Below are 16,684 nucleotides of genomic sequence, written 5' to 3'. Positions count from 1 at the left end.
GCTTATACTCTTAAATATCAAACTATACTCTTATCAGCCTTATCCAAAAAGCCAAGGGGAAAGAAGTATAAGCATCAGCAATATTTAATATAGTATAAATATGTCTATTAGACCAGAGGCAAAAAACAAAACAAAAAACATAAACAGAAGTAATAATATCTGATATTATATATTCTCTACTTTAAGTAATATTTTAAGGAAAACATATTATGCTAAAGGCAACGTGTTCTTCAGGTTAAAAAAAAACCTAATAGGTTTTAAAATAACTTAGAAATTCTTTAGATATTAAATAAAGTTTTGTACCACTATCAAAATAAGGATCTATGTTCACCTACCAACAGAGAAACATCCTAAGGAGGAAAATAGGATTCCAATTAAACTTTTTACATAAAATAATTTATACTAATAAGAAATGAATAAATCCAACAATGACAGATTCCAGAGTCGAGTCTTGATTTATTGGTCTACCTTGCTTATTTGTTGCTTTGGCTAAAGTGATTGTTTAAAGAAGTCTCTTGAGATAAGCTTGCAGCTGTGAAAATATATCATAGTGAAGATTTGATACTAACGGTATCATCAATCCTTAAGACATGATGACAACTCAGAGACATTAATTTACAGTATCAATATTAAATTTCATAGAGCAAAAAGCAAACGGTTAAAACGATGGCTAAATCCTCATTTTACAATATATCTTATAGGGAGAATTTTTTGACAAAATTCCCCCAATTTTTTTTTTTTAAGTTTCAGAAAAAGATTAACATTTTACTATAGCTGAAATGTTATTTCTGAAGCAGAGGTCAGTAACACAGTTTAATTCCAGCATATGGAAATGTACAATTTATCATGTGGAAATGTACAATTTATCATGAAAAAGAGTTTTGGGTTTTTTGTTTTTTTGGGTTTTGGTTTTTTTTTTTTTTTTTGCTAGCCAAAATTTGAAATGTCCTTTATTTCTAAATTATTCTTCCTCCAAAGGGCACATTTCAAAAACTCATCTTAATATTTTTTAAAAGAAAAGTAATATTATATTCATTTATACCAAAGTACCATCCTGCCTCATTAGTTATCTCCCATAGTTCACAAGTACTATAAAAATTACCATATAAGAAATCAAATAAGTCAATAACAGCAGCAACAATAAAAACAGACAAAACAGACAAAACCCACAAATGAAGCAACCAATGCTTCATTAGCTGCAGATTTCCAACATCCTAAATTACTTCTCTTTTGTTCTCCATGTGTTGGATGGGTCTTCCTTAGCAAGCAATGACTTTGCTGAATGTGAAGTAATATTTTTAAAAGCGTTAATATTTTTTAAGGCTCTGAACACCCATGAAAGAAATGTCCAAAGTCCTAAAACTATATAAGCTGGGTCATGAAATAGGCTGTTCCATTTTAATATGGACTATTTTTTTAATATGCTTACATTTTCCTTTCAAACCAACGACCTAAAATTACAAATAGGACTTAGAGTTAAAGAAAGCAGGCTGTTTCTCCTTATCTCACAAGAGAAATTAAAAGGGAAATACACCCACAATAACCACCCTCCAAAATAGCCCTCAATGACTCTCTCTTTCTGGTACTCATACCTCATTTCACACTGAATAGGGCCAACCTGTGTAATTAACAGCATACTATAGAAATGGTGAATGTGAATTCTGAGGCTAGATCATAACAATCACTGCTTTCATCTCATTCTCTCTTGGGTCACTTCTTCTGGAGGAAGTCAGGTCCCAAATGTGATGACACTTAAGCAGTTCTGTAGAGAAGTCTTAAGTAAGCAACTTAGGACTTCTAACAACAGGTAGCACCAACATGCAGAAAGTGAGCTATATTGGAAGCAGATTCTCTAGCTCCAGTCAAACCTTCAGATGACTATAGCCCCAGCCAATATACCTGATCACAACTTCACAAAAGACCTCAAGCCAGACCACCTAGATAAGCCACTTCCAAATTTTTGGCCCTCCAAATTGATGAAATGGTAAATGTTTATTGTTGTTTTTGAATGGGAAAATACTTCATTTGGGGGAGTGGACAGGTGTCTAGTCTCACAACTTCTGGAACTGCTTCTTGGTGTCTGTGGCTTTGCTGACTTCAAGCACATCACAGCACATGGTCTTGCTCAAGGGCCAACACTTGCCCACTGTGACTGTGTCACTGATCTCAATGTCTCCAAAGCAGAAGGACAGGGGCACAGACATATTCTTAGGGCACTTCTCAATGCAGTTGTACTTTTGGACATAGTGAAGGTAGTCTTGGCAGGTGACAACAGTCCCCTGCATCTTCATCTTGGTCACTATACCAAATAGGATCTCTCCCTTTGACCAATAAAGGGCATTTCTTGTTAATGTAGATGCCTTCAGTGGCCTCCCTGGCCATCTTGAAGCCCAGACCAATGTTCTTGTAGTATTCTTCTCCTTGTTGATTTTTCCAAGCAGGACTCTCTTATTTTGAGAGATGGTCAGCTGCTTTTGGTAGGCTGGTAAGCCCAGAAGATACTCCTTATCTAATATATGCAGGGTCAGAATTAAATACCAAAACAAAGGGTTCCTTGGACTGGCCCTTAGGACTCAATTCTCACAGGACTAACCCTAAGGCCTAAGACTTCTAACAAACCATCCCATAAAACTTGAATTTTAAGAAAATAATTCCCAGAGGGCGCCTGGGTGGCTCAGTGGGTTAAGCATCCGACTTCGACTCAGGTCATGATTTCACGCGGTTTGTGAGTTTGAGCCCTGCATTGGGCTCTGTGCTGACAGCTCAGAGTATGGAGCCTGCTATAGATTCTGTGTCTCCCTCTCTCTGGGTCCCTCCCCTGCTCACAGTCTGTCTCTGTCTCTGTCTCTCTCAAAAATAAACATTAAAAAAAAATTAAAAAACAAAAAGAAAGAAAATAACTCCCAGAGTGCCTGGGTGGCTCAGTTGGTTAAGCATCCAACTTCAGCTCAGTTTGTGATCTCACAGTTCATGACTTTGAATCCTATGTCTGGCTCTGTACTGACAGCTTGGAGCCTGGAGCCTGCTTCAGATGCTATGTCTCCCTCTCTCTCTGCCCTTCCCCTGTTTACACTCTGTTTCTCTCTCTCTCTCTCTAAATATTAAAAATTTTTTAATATTAAAAAAAATTTTAATATAAAAAAGGGGGCACCTGGGTGGCTCAGTCAGTTAAACGTCTGACTTCAGCTCAGATCATTATCTCCTGGTTCATAAGTTCAAGCCCTGTATCTGGCTCTGTGCTGACAGCTCAAAGCCTGGAACCTGCTTCTGTTTCTGTGTCTCCCTCTCTCTCTGTCCCTCCCCTGCTTGCATTCTCTCTCTCTTTCTCTCAAAAATAAATAAACATTAAAAAAATTTTAATATAAAAAATTAGAAAGAAAGAAAGAAAGAAAGAAAGAAAGAAAGAAAGAAAGAAAGAAAGAAAGAAAGAAAAATAATTTCCCAAATACTTGAGCCTTCATTAGAGCCCAAGAATGGAGCCCCCAGGATTTAGAAGGCTCTAATTACTAGACTAAGGCAAAGACATATGCCCTCTGCCCAACTTAATCCCCCAAAAATCAAGGATACCCAGAATTAAACCTCAAATTGGGGTGGAGTCCCGCTATCCAGGACTTGCCCCTGAGGCCTGGGGGTCTTCACAGCTTTGGCCCCAGCCCCAACTCCACACCTGAATCTTATTGTTGTTTTAAGACAGTAAGTTTTAGGTAATTTATTACACAGCAACATATAACTAATATACATAATGGTGGGAACAATACTAACAAAAAAGAAAGACACAGATTTCCAAAAACTGAAAAGCAAATGGAAGTGTGTGGACAGATGAAAAATGACGAGGAACCCATAGTCCAGAATACATTTAAGAGAAGACATAATCAAGGGAGAGACATTTGCTAAGCAGAGGCTCAAAAGAGCACCAGGCTTGAAGCAAGGCAGGTATGAGACAGGATTTAAAAAGGGATTAAAAATGGCAGGTTAAATGAAAGTCTGTGTACTAACAAGTATAGTAATCCCACATATCATTGTAATTCCTGCTCTCCCCTTTATCACTGAATAGGAGGACAGCTTATAGAAAAACAAATTTTCAACCAGATAACATTTCCCTTTAAAAATGATCTGATCTGTCTGGGTAAAGAAAAGCTTGCCAATCAACACACCTCAAAGAAGTCTCGTTAGTCTTCCTGTTCATAGGAGAGACAAACATTATAAAGCACTGTAAACCTACACAATCTATCTAAGAACATCAATTCAGTCACCAATTAAGCTTTCAAATTTGAGAAGAAAATCATCAGCACAAGAATGAAAGCCCACGACAGACAAAATTGACCCCAGAGAAAGGAAAATAATTCAAGAAACAGAAATTTTAGGGGCGCTTAGGTGTCTCAGTCAGTTACGAGTCTGGCTCTTGGTTTCAGCTCAGGTCATTCTCTCACGGTTTGTGGGTTCGAGCCCCGTGTTGGGCTCCGTGCTTGGGATTTTCTCTCTCTCTCTCTCCCGCTCTTTGCCCCTTCCCCGCTCTTTCCTCTCTCTAGCTCTCTCTCAAAATAAGTAAACTTTATTTTAAAAAAATAGAAATTTTAAATGGCAGATACAGCTTTCCCTTTTCAGATTATGATTATTCTAAATATTTATCCTTATCATTTTGTATAATTAGTGCATTATTTTGGACTGCTATCAATAAGTGCTATCAAGTCAGAGAGGTGGGTATTAAAAAACTTTCCAAGCTTCCATTTAGCATATGAGTAGAAGTATCTGGATTATAAGAAATAAAATTTTCCCCTTAAAGAGCACCCTATAATTTATAAATTAAATACAAACACATGCTGCAGAGTGTTAATTCTAAGAAAAACTGAATCCACAGCTAAAAATTACTCTTTGCAGTATTAGTTTCTACCTATTAATGACAATCTCTTTAACAGGAGAGCTAGGAGCACTCAATGCAGTGGTATACTAACATTAAAAAAACTTTTCAGAACTTGAAACCATTATGCCAAGTGAAAGAACATCAAAAACAAAAGGTCACATATTGCATGATTTTATTTATATGAAATGTCCAGAATAGGCAAATCCACAGAACAGAGGTAGATTAGTACTTGCCAAGGGTGGGGGGTTAGGAGAGAACAGGAAGTGATTACTAATAGGTGGAGGTTTCTTTTTGGGGTGATAAAAATGTTCTGGAAGTAGAAAGTGTTACTGGTAGCACAACTGTGAATATACTAAAATCCACTGAACTGTACACTTTAAAAAATTTTATAGTATGTGAGTTATTCTCAGTAAATCTATTATTAAAAAAGGACTTTTCAGAGAAAACAGGCTGTAGTTCCAAACCAATGTTTGGCAAAGCTTATATAGGAAAATCTTGTTAATCACTTTCACAAATGACTGACCTAGCTTAGAGAAAAGTCTATGCCAGGATTTCTTTAATCTAAATAGGCAAGAAATCTTCCTGGTAATTCTGAATAAATCTTTCAATTCTTCACAAACTGTCTACTTCCCAAGGAGTTCAGATTTTCTTAATAACTTTCTTCATTAAAATGGTTTTCCCTAATTTAAGTATCTGGCATATAGTACATGCAATTAAAAATAATTTAACAAGCATTTCTTAGAAAAGAACTTATCTTGGAACATTTACATTCCAAGATCATACATGTATGCCCTAGAAACATTCCTAGGATGTTTCTCAAATGTTGAGCCCTTCTTGTGGTATTCATGTATTTTGTTTTCCATAAGGTTTTTTTTTTTTAAATATTTATTTATTTTTCAGAGAGAGAGAGAGAGAGAGAGAGAGAGAGAGAGAGTGAGTGAGTGACAGGGCATGAGCAGGGAGGGGCAGAGAGAGAAGGAGACACAGAATCTGAAGCAGGCTCTAGGCTCTGAGCTGTCAGCACAGAGCCTGACACAAGGCTCGAACCCATGAACCGTGAGATCATGACCTGAGCCAAAGTTGGACACTTAAGTGACTGAGTCACCCAGAAGCCCCTCCATAAGGATTCTTTTTATCAAATCTTTGTAAATTAAACAACTAAGTAAGTATAATGAACACTTGGCAAAACAATATTTTTTAAAGTTGCATATTATGAAGAAACTTTGGAGCAATTAGGTACATCATTCCTCACAACAGAAAAATGCAAAGTGACTAACAATTCTTATAAATCATCTAGGACATAAGCATCTACAGAACAGAAAGATAAAAAGTAGTTGACAAAAAAGAACATCCTTTTATGATAAAAAATCTCAACAAATTTGGTACAGGAAAAACATACCTCAACACAATAAAAGTCATATATGACAAGCCATAGTAAATATCATACTCAATAGTAAAAGACTGGGGGCACCTGGGTGGCTCAGTCAGTTAAGCATCCAGTTCTTGACATCGGCTCAGGTCATGATCTCACAGTTTGTGGGTTTGAGCCCCATGTTGGGCTCTGTGCTGGCAGTCTGAAGCCTGCTTGGGATTCTCTCTTTCTCACTCTCTTCCTCTTTCTGTGCCCCTCCCCTCCTCATGTGCTCTGCTCTCTCTCTCTCTCTCTCTCTCTCTCTCTCAAAATAAATAACCTTAAAAAGAAAAAAGAAAATGTCTTAAAAAAAAAAAACAACAGTAAAAGACTGAAAGCTTTTCCTCTAAGACCAAGACAAGGGTGCCCAGTCTCACCACTCCTATTTAACATAGCACTGAAGTTTGAGCCAGAGCAATCAGGCAAGAAAAAGAAAGAAAAGGCATCCAAACTGGAAAGAAAAAAGTAAAACTGTCTCTGTATGCACATGATATAATCCTATATATAGAAAATCTTAGGGGCACCTGGGTGCCCCAGTCAGTTAAGCGTCCAACTTCAGCTCAGGTCATGATCTCATGGTTTGTGAGTTTGAGCCCTGCGTTGGGCTCTCTGCTGTCAGCATGGAGTCCCCCCCTCTCTCTGCCCCTCCCCTGCTTGCTCTCAATCTCTCTCTCTCTCTCAAAAATAAATGTTTAAGGGGCGCCTGGGTGGCTCAGTCGGTTGGGCGGCCAACTTTGACTCAGGTCATGATCTCGTGGTCCGTGAGTTCGAGCCCCGCGTCGGGCTCTGTGCTGACAGCTCGGAGCCTGGAGCCTGCTTCTGTTTCTGTGTCTCCCTCTCTCTCTGCCCCTCTCCCATTTGTGCTCTGTCTCTCTGCCTTTCAAAAATGAAATGTTAAAAAAAAAAAATTTAAAAAAAATAAACGTTTAAAAAAAACTTAAATAAAATAGAAAATCTTAAAAGATTACCAAAAACTGTTAGAACTAATAAACAATTTTTTAATTGAAAAAAATTTTTTAATGTTTATTTATTTTTGTTTTTTTGTTTTTTGTTTTTTTTATTTATTTTTATTTATTTTTTATTTTTTTAAATTAAAAAAAATTTTTTTTTTTTATGAAATTTATTGACAAATTGGTTTCCATACAACACCCAGTGCTCATCCCAAAAGATGCCCTCCTCAATACCCATCACCCACCCTCTCCTCCCTCCCACCCCCCATCAACCCTCAGTTTGTTCTCAGTTTTTAACAGTCTCTTATGCTTTGGCTCTCTCCCATTCTAACCTCTTTTTTTTTTTTTTCCTTCCCCTCCCCCATGGGTTCCTGTTAAGTTTCTCAGGATCCACATAAGAGTGAACACATATGGTATCTTTCTCTGTATGGCTTATTTCACTTAGCATCACACTCTCCAGTTCCATCCACGTTGCTACAAAAGGCCATATTTCATTTTTTCTCATTGCCACGTAATATTCCATTGTGTATATAAACCACAATTTCTTTATCCATTCATCAGTTGATGGACATTTAGGCTCTTTCCATAATTTGGCTATTGTTGAGAGTGCTGCTATGAACATTGGGGTACAAGTGGCCCTATGCATCAGTACTGCTGTATCCCTTGGATAAATTCCTAGCAGTGCTATTGCTGGGTCATAGGGTAGGTCTATTTTTAATTTTCTGAGGAACCTCCACACTGCTTTCCAGAGCGGCTGCACCACTTTGCATTCCCACCAACAGTGCAAGAGGGTTCCCGTTTCTCCACATCCTCTCCAGCATCTATAGTCTCCTGATTTGTTCATTTTGGCCACTCTGACTGGCGTGAGGTGATACCTGAGTGTGGTTTTGATTTGTATTTCCCTGATAAGGAGCGACGCTGAACATCTTTTCATGTGCCTGTTGGCCATCCGGATGTCTTCTTTAGAGAAGTGTCTATTCATGTTTTCTGCCCATTTCTTCACTGGGTTATTTGTTTTTCGGGTGTGGAGTTTGGTGAGCTCTTTATAGATTTTGGATACTAGCCCTTTGTCCGATATGTCATTTGCAAATATCTTTTCCCACTCCGTTGGTTGCCTTTTAGTTTTGTTGGTTGTTTCCTTTGCTGTGCAGAAGCTTTTTATCTTCATAAGGTCCCAGTAATTCACTTTTGCTTTTAATTCCCTTGCCTTTGGGGATGTGTCGAGTAAGAGATTGCTACGGCTGAGGTCAGAGAGGTCTTTTCCTGCTTTCTCCTCTAAGGTTTTGATGGTGTCCTGTCTCACATTCAGGTCCTTTATCCATTTTGAGTTTATTTTTGTGAATGGTGTGAGAAAGTGGTCTAGTTTCAACCTTCTGCATGTTGCTGTCCAGTTCTCCCAGCACCATTTGTTAAAGAGGCTGTCTTTTTTCCATTGGATGTTCTTTCCTGCTTTGTCAAAGATGAGTTGGCCATACGTTTGTGGGTCTAGTTCTGGGGTTTCTATTCTATTCCATTGGTCTATGTGTCTGTTTTTGTGCCAATGTTTATTTATTTTTGAGAGAGACCAAGACAGAATGCGAGTGGGTTGGGGCAGAGAGAGAGGGAGGCACATAATCCGAAGCAGGCTCCAGGCTCCGAGCTGTCAGCACAGAGCCCGATGTGGGGCTCGAACTCACGAGCTGTGAGATCATGACCTGAGCCAAAGTTGGACACTCAACGGACTGAGCCACCCAGGCGCCCCAGAACTAATAAACAAATTTGATAAAGTTGCAGGATACAAAGGCAAGATATAAAAATTAGTTGCATTTCTGTACACTCGCAGCAATCAATCAGAAAGAAAAATTAAGAGGAACATGGCAGGGTAAGAAGATCCTATGTTTACTTCATCCCAGGGATACAAATAGATAATACCCACATCAGTGTAAATAACCCAAAAAATGACTGAAGACTGGCAAAACAAACTCTCTGCAGCTAAATGTAGAGACAAGGCCACATCAAAATGGGTAGGAGGGGTAGAGAAGCAGTCAGGAGATAAATGGACTCACAGGACTGTTCATGAGATGTAGGGATACCACCAACATGGACAAGGGAGAGAAAAAGATCCTCACACCCAACACCCAAGCCACCTAAACCTTCAGAGTAAAACAACCAGTGGCTTTGGTCCACATTTCACAAGTTCTTACTGTTGGCAGAGCTTAACACCTGCAACTTGGGTCTATATGAGCCAGAAGGAAACAGCAAACTGAGTCCTCACCCTTAAAGAGACAGCACAATAAACAGCCCACTGAGATACTGCATAGAAGCAGCACTTTGAAAAATGCCTGGAGTATCCGGGAGGGAGATTTGTTTACTAATCTCAGAGCATGTGCTGGAGGGGCAGCGGTCTTTGGGAGAATTCTCAAGAAACAAAGGAGCTGGCAGGCACAATTCCCCTTTCCCACCACCCAGCCTAGACACATGGACACCTGCAGTAACCAGTGAAGCACCAGTATTCCACAACAACTTGCTAACAGTGTACCCTGCCCTGGCATTCTCCTGCAGACACATCCTCTCCAACAAGGTCTTCCTCCAAGTCTCTTCTCATAGCAGACCTGCACAAACATTGCTAACACACCACTCTGACCCTGTGTTCTCCTGGGTCCTATCCCCTCCAATATGCACTTGAATGGAGTCCATCCAAAGTGATGCCATGAGCCTGGCAGTCTGCAAGCAGCCCTGACAGGGGCCAGCACCACTCCAAAGTGACTCTAGCTCCAGGAGAAGGGGGGGAAAAAAGCACATGTAACAGTCTGAATGTGGCTCCAGCATGGGATGGGGACAGACATCAGGTCTGACTACAGGACCTACCCAATAGTGAAAGCTTCTCAGAGGACAACACAGGGAAAGTGCCCTGCAGTTCAGTGCTACTGTATCTCTGGCAAACGCCTGGTCTGACCCAACTCAAGCCCAAGGCCCCAGACTGGCCCGCTAACAACTTAGGGACCAAACCCTGCCCATAACAAGCAAAGACAGCCACATCAGACAATTGGACTGAAGGCAACAGAGGCTTACCCGCAACAGCAGAGCACTAGCAATACACATAGGAGACACTCCTGAAGCACCAGGTTCTGGTCAACAGGGAACACTGCATTACAGGGCACTACAGAACCTCTTCTTCATAAGCCCACTACTTTGTTGTTGTTGTTGTTGTTTTTCAGTTTCTTTTTTTTTTAAATATAATTTATTGTCAAATTGGCTTACATACAACACCCAGTGCTCATCCCGACAAGTGCCCTCCTCAATGCCCATCACCCATTTCCCCTCTCCCCCTGCCCCTGCCATCCACCCTCAGTTTGTTCTCTGTATTTAAGAGTCTCTTGTGGTGTGCCTCCTTCCCTCTCTGTTTGTAACTATTTTTTTTCCCCTGTCACTTCCCCCATGGTCTTCTGTTAAGTTTCTCAAGATCCACATATGAGTGAAAAATATGATATCTGTCCTTCTCTGACTGACTTATTTCACTCAGCATAGTATCTTCCAGTTCCACCCAAGTTGCTGCAAATGGCATGATTTCATTCTTTCTCATTGCCAAGTAGTATTCCATTGTATATATAAACCACGTCTTCTTTATCCATTCATCATTTGATGGACATTTAAGTTTTTTCCATAATTTGGCTATTGTTGAAAGCGCTGCTATAAATGTTGGGGTACATGTGCCCCTATAATCAGCACTCCTGTATCCCTTGGGTAAATTCCTAGTAGTACTATTGCTGGGTCACAGGGTAGTTCTATTTTTAATTTTTTGAAGCACCTCCATACTGTTTTCCGAGTGGTTGCACCAGTCTGCATTCCCACCAACAGTGCAAGAGGGTTCCCATTTCTCCACATCCTCGTCAGCATCTATAGTCTCCTGATTTGTTCATTTTAGCCACTCTGACCAGTGTGAGGTGGTATATCAGTGTGCTTTTGATTTGTATTTCCCTGATGAGGAGTGACGTTGAGCATCGTTTCATGTGTCTGTTGGCCATCTGGATGTCTTCTTTGGAAAAGTGTCTATTCATGTCCTCTGCCCATTTCTTCACTGGATTATTTGTTTTTCAGGTGTGGAGTTTGGTAAATTCTTTATAGATTTTGGATACTAGCCCTTTATCTGATACGTCATTTGCAAATGTCATTTTCCCATTCCATCCGTTGCCTTTTAGTTTTGTTGACTGTTTCCTTTGCAGTGCAGAAGCTTTTTATCTTGATGAGGTACTAATAGTTCATTTTTGCTTTTAATTCCCTTGTCTTTGGAGATGTGTCAAGTAAGAAATTGCTGCAGCTGAGGTCAAAGAGGTTGTTGCCTGCTTTCTCCTCTAGGGTTTTGATAGTTTCCTATCTCACATTTAGGTCTTTCATCCATTCTGAGTTTATTTTTGTGTATGGTGTAAGAAGGTGGCCTAGTTTCATTCATAGCATGTTGCTATCCAGTTCTCCTAGCACCATTTGCTAAAGAGACTGTCTTTTTTCCATTGGATGTTCTTTCCTGCTTAGTCAAAGATTAGTTGGCCATACATTTGTGGGTCCAATTCTGGATTCTCTATTCTATGCCATTGGTCTACGTGTCTGTTTTTGTGCCAATACGTGTCTGCTTTGTAGTAGAGGCTGAGTCTGGGATTGTGATGCTTCCCTCTTTGGTTTTCTTCTTCAATATTACTTTGGCTATTCAGGGTCTTTTGTGGTTCCATACAAAATAGGCCCACTACTCAGGGGATAGAGCTGACTTATACATAAAACTAGACACAGAGAATTAGACAAAATGAAGACACAGAGGAATATGTACCAAATGAAAGAACAGGACAAAATCACAGTAAGTGAGCTAAATAAAATAGAGATAAGTAATATGCCTGATAAAGAATTTAAAGTAATGGCCATAAAGACACTCACTGGACTTGAGAGAGAGTGGAAGACCTCACTGAGACCCTCAAAAAACAAATAGAAAACATAAAAAAGAATCAATCAGAGATGAAGAACTCCATAATCGAAATTAAAAATATACTAGATGGGGGGGCCTGAGTGGCTCAGTCAGTTGGGTGTCCAATTCTTGATTTCAGCTCAGGTCATGATCTCACAGTCATGAGATCAAGCCTCACACTGGGCTCCCCACTGGGTGAGGAGCCTGTTTGAGATTCTCTCTCCCTCTTCCGCTCACATGCACATGGTCTCTCTCTCTCTCTCCCCTTCCCCCAAAAAACATTAGATGGAATAAATACAGGATTACAGGAAGCAGAAGAACAAATCAGTGACCTGGAAGACAGAATGATGGAAAGCCATCAAGCTGAACAGGAGAGAGGAAAAATAACAATAATAAATGAAAACAGACTAAAGGAACTCAGCCAACACCATCAAGCGTAATAACATTCACACTGTAAGGATCCCAGAAGGAGAAGGGGTGGGGGGAAAGGGCAGAAAATATATTTGAAGAAATAATAGCTGAAAATTCCGGAATCTGGGGAAGGAAGCAGACAGTCAGATCCAAGAGGCACAGAGAGCCCCCAACCCAAGATCAACCTAAGGAGGCCCACATCAAGACACACAGTAATTAAAATGGCAAAAAGTAGAGATAAAGAGAGAATTTTTAAAGCAGCAAGAGAAAATAAAATAGTTACATACAAGGGAAACCCCAAATGGCTATCGGCTGATTTTTTGTGCCAGAAACTTTGCAGGCTGGAGGGAGAACCATGATATATTCAAAGCGCTGAAAGAAAAAATAAAAAAAAAAGCTCTGCAACCAAGAATACTCGACCCAGCAAGGCTATCATTCAGAATAGAAGGAGAAATAAAGAGTTTCCTAGAAAAACAAAAGTTAAAAGGAATTCATGACTACTAAACCAGCCCTACAAGAAATATTAAAGGGGGCTCTTTAAGTGGAAAGACCATATGCAGGAGTAAGAAAAGTAGGGAGCACAAAAGCAGTACAAATAAATATATCTATAAAAATCAGTCAAGGGACTCACAAAATAAAAGAATATAAACCATGACACCATCTACCTAAAATGTTGCAGGGGGCGAGGGAGAGAGAAGTAAAGAATGGGTTAAACTTTAATGACCATCAACTTAATATAGACTGCTATATGCATGTTATTACAAAACTAATGGTAACCACAAATCAGAAACTAGTAATACATATGCAAAAAATAAAGAGAATGGAATCCAAGTATATCACTAAATAAAACCAGCAATCCTTGAGAGAAAAGAGAAAGGAACAGAGAACTACAAAACAACCATAAAACAAGTAAGAAAATGACAGTAAGTACATACCTATCAATAATTACTAAGAAAGCAAATGGATTTAACCCTCCAATCAAAAGACAGAGTGACAGAATGGTTAAATGTAAGATCCAGGGCATCTGGTTGGCTCAGCCAGTTGGGTGTCCGACTTTTAATTTCAGCTCATGATCTCACGGTTCATGGGTTTGAGCCACAAAAGTATATTATTCACCCATGGGAGAGAAGGAAATCCTGCCATTTGCAACAATATGGATGGAACTTAATGGCATTATGCTAAGTGAAATAAATCAGAGAAAGACAAATACTGCATTCTATCATTTACATGTGGAATCTGAAAAAGCTAAACACGTAGAAACAGAGAGTACATTGGTGGTTGCCAGGGGCTGAGGGGTGAGGGAAATGGGGAGATGTTGGTCAAAGGGTAAAAACTTCCAGTGAGAAGATGAAAAAGTCGAGAATCTAATGCAGAGCATGGCAACTACAGTTAACAATACTATATTATATACTGGAAAGTTGCTAAGAGAGTAAATCTTAAATATTCTCACCCCCCCCCACACACACATAATCCTGTGAGGTGATGGACATATTAACTAATCTTACTGTGGTAATTATTTCACAATATATGTGTATCAAATCATCACATTATACACCTTAAATTTATACATTATATGTCAATTATATTTCAACAAAGCTGGAAAAGAATTTTACAAAATTCTTTTTATTGCAAACATAAATATATTTATTTTATAAATATAAAAATATAAGTTAAAATGTAAATAATTCAGGAGATACTACTGTAAGCAATAGCTAAAATATATATAAAAGAAAAATATTGAGAAGAATAAAGATCATGATCACCACAGCTTTAAAAAAGGCAGAATCAGGGGCACCTGGATGGCTCAGTCGTTAAGCGTCCCACTTCAGTTCAGGTCATGATCTTGTGGTTCGTGAGTCCAGGCCCACATCGGGCTCTGTGCTAACAGCCTGCTCCAGATTCTGTCCCCCCCTCTCTCTCTGCCCCTCCCCCACTCGTGCTCTGTCTCTCTCTCTCTCTCTCTCTCTCTCTCTCTCTCTCTCTCAAGAACAAATAAACATTAAAAAGGCAGAATCAAGGCTTAGGGTACAGAGTATTAGAATATCTACAGCTTTCCACACTACAGCATGAATTACAGATGTGTGATACTATTTATACGAAAAAAGACAGCATTAATATCCAAAATCTACCATAAACATAAAATTATTCTAAGATAAAATTGGGCATATGTGATTTTTAAAGTTACTTTAAGCAGAAAAAAAGTATAAAAAGATGTGCACTCTGCAAGTATTCTTTTTTTTAAGAAATTGTTTTAATGTTTATTTTGAGAAAGAGAGAGAGAAGGGGGCAGGTGCAGAGAGAGGAGAGAGAATCTCAGGCAGGCTCCATGCTGCTAGCCTAGAGCCTGATGTGGGGCTGGATCCCATGAACCGTGAGATCGTGACCTGAGCTGAAACCACGTGTTGGTCGCTTAACCACCTGGGCCACACAGACGCCCCTGCAAGCATTCTCTTTTTTTTTTTTTTTTTTTAATTTTTTTTTCAACGTTTATTTATTTTTGGGACAGAGAGAGACAGAGCATGAACGGGGGAGAGGCAGAGAGAGAGGGAGACACAGAATCGGAAACAGGCTTCAGGCTCTGAGCCATCAGCCCAGAGCCTGACGTGGGGCTCGAACTCATGGACCGCGAGATCGTGACCTGGCTGAAGTCGGCCGCTTAACCGACTGCGCCACCCAGGCGCCCCAAGCATTCTCTTTTGATACAAAATTTAAATCTCAGTAGAAAACAAACTGCCCATAAATTTATAATTCACTGATCACCATTGTTTACACGTTGGTGTATTTATATTTAACCTCTTCTTTGTCTGCCTAAACACTTATACAACATACTACATACATGTTTTCTGTTCTCTTATTACTAAATTACAATCATACTCTCTATATAAAGCCTTATATACCACACTTTTCATTTAACATACATTCCCATGTCATTAAAAATAAATGGAAACAGGGAACACTCTTGCACTGTTGGTGGGAATGCAAACTGGTGTAGCCTCTCTGGAAAACAGTGTGGAGCTTCCTCAAAAAATTAAAAAATAGATCTATTCTGTGACCTAGCAATAGCACTGCTAGGAATTTACCCAAGGGATACAGGAGTGCTGATGCATGGGGGCGTTTGTACCCCAATGTTTATAGCAGCACTTTCAACAATAGCCAAATTATGGAAAGAGCCTAAATGTCCATCAACTGACAAATGGATAAAGAAGATGTGGTTTATGGGGCATCTGGGTGGCTCAGTCGGTTGAGGGTCCAGCTTCGGCTCAGGTCATGATCTCACGGTTTGTGAGTTCGAGCCCCACATCAGGCTCTGTGCTGACAGCTCAGAGCCTGAAGCCTGTTTCAGATTCTGTGTCTCCCTCTCTCTCTGCTCCTTCCCCGCTCGTGCTCTGTCTCTCTCTCTCTCTCAAAAATAAATAAAACATCAAAAAAAAAAATTTTTTTTAAAGAAGATGTGGTTTATATATACAATGGAATACTATTTGGCAATAGGAAAGAATGAAATCTGGCCATTTGTAGCAACGTGGATGGAACTGGAGAGTATTATGCTAAGTGAAATAAGTCAGGCAGAGAAAGACAGATACCATATATTTTCACTCATATGTGGATCCTGAGAAACTTAACAGAAGACCAGGGAGGGGAGGGAAAGGGGGAAAAAACAAGTTACAGAGAGGGAAGGAGGCAAACCATAAGAGACTCTTAAATACTGAGAACAAACTGAGGGTTGATGAGGGGTGGGGGAGAGGGAAAAGGGGGTGATGGGCATTGAGCAGGGCACCTGTTGGGATGAGCACTGGGTGTTGTATGGAAACCAATTTGACAATAAATTATATATATAAAAAAAAGTAAATGGAAATACGTTTTTGGCAGTACAATATTTCAAATTACGTATGCACTGTAATTTGGCATTAGAATAGTTCCAGTTTTTCATTATTGTTAAAATCACATAGTGATTATTTTTATAAAGAAATCTTTGATCACCTTCTTGAAAAAAATTATCTAAAAGTATGATTTCTAAGCTAAGGAATCTAAACATTTTTAAAAATTCTGATTATATTACTTTCTATGAAGATACTTATATGCCTCACCCATAATCCACAGAATACGACAGCACCCCTCTAAAA

At 39.4% G+C, this 16,684-nt stretch overlaps 1 protein-coding gene and 1 pseudogene across 1 annotated transcript in view; both read right to left on the bottom strand.

The window, feature by feature from the left end:
* The window catches only part of MIGA1 (mitoguardin 1), a 107,933-nt gene that overhangs the window by 20,385 nt on the left and 70,864 nt on the right, over positions 1-16,684 (bottom strand). The gene's annotated exons all lie outside the window — the stretch shown is intronic.
* On the bottom strand, positions 437-16,652 carry LOC122482028 (annotated as a pseudogene).

This window comes from Prionailurus bengalensis, chromosome C1, assembly GCF_016509475.1.
Source record: "Prionailurus bengalensis isolate Pbe53 chromosome C1, Fcat_Pben_1.1_paternal_pri, whole genome shotgun sequence".
Classification (NCBI taxonomy): domain Eukaryota; kingdom Metazoa; phylum Chordata; class Mammalia; order Carnivora; family Felidae; genus Prionailurus; species Prionailurus bengalensis.
The sequence above is the reverse complement of the archived record's forward strand: the minus strand, read 5'-3'. Positions and strand labels throughout refer to the sequence as shown.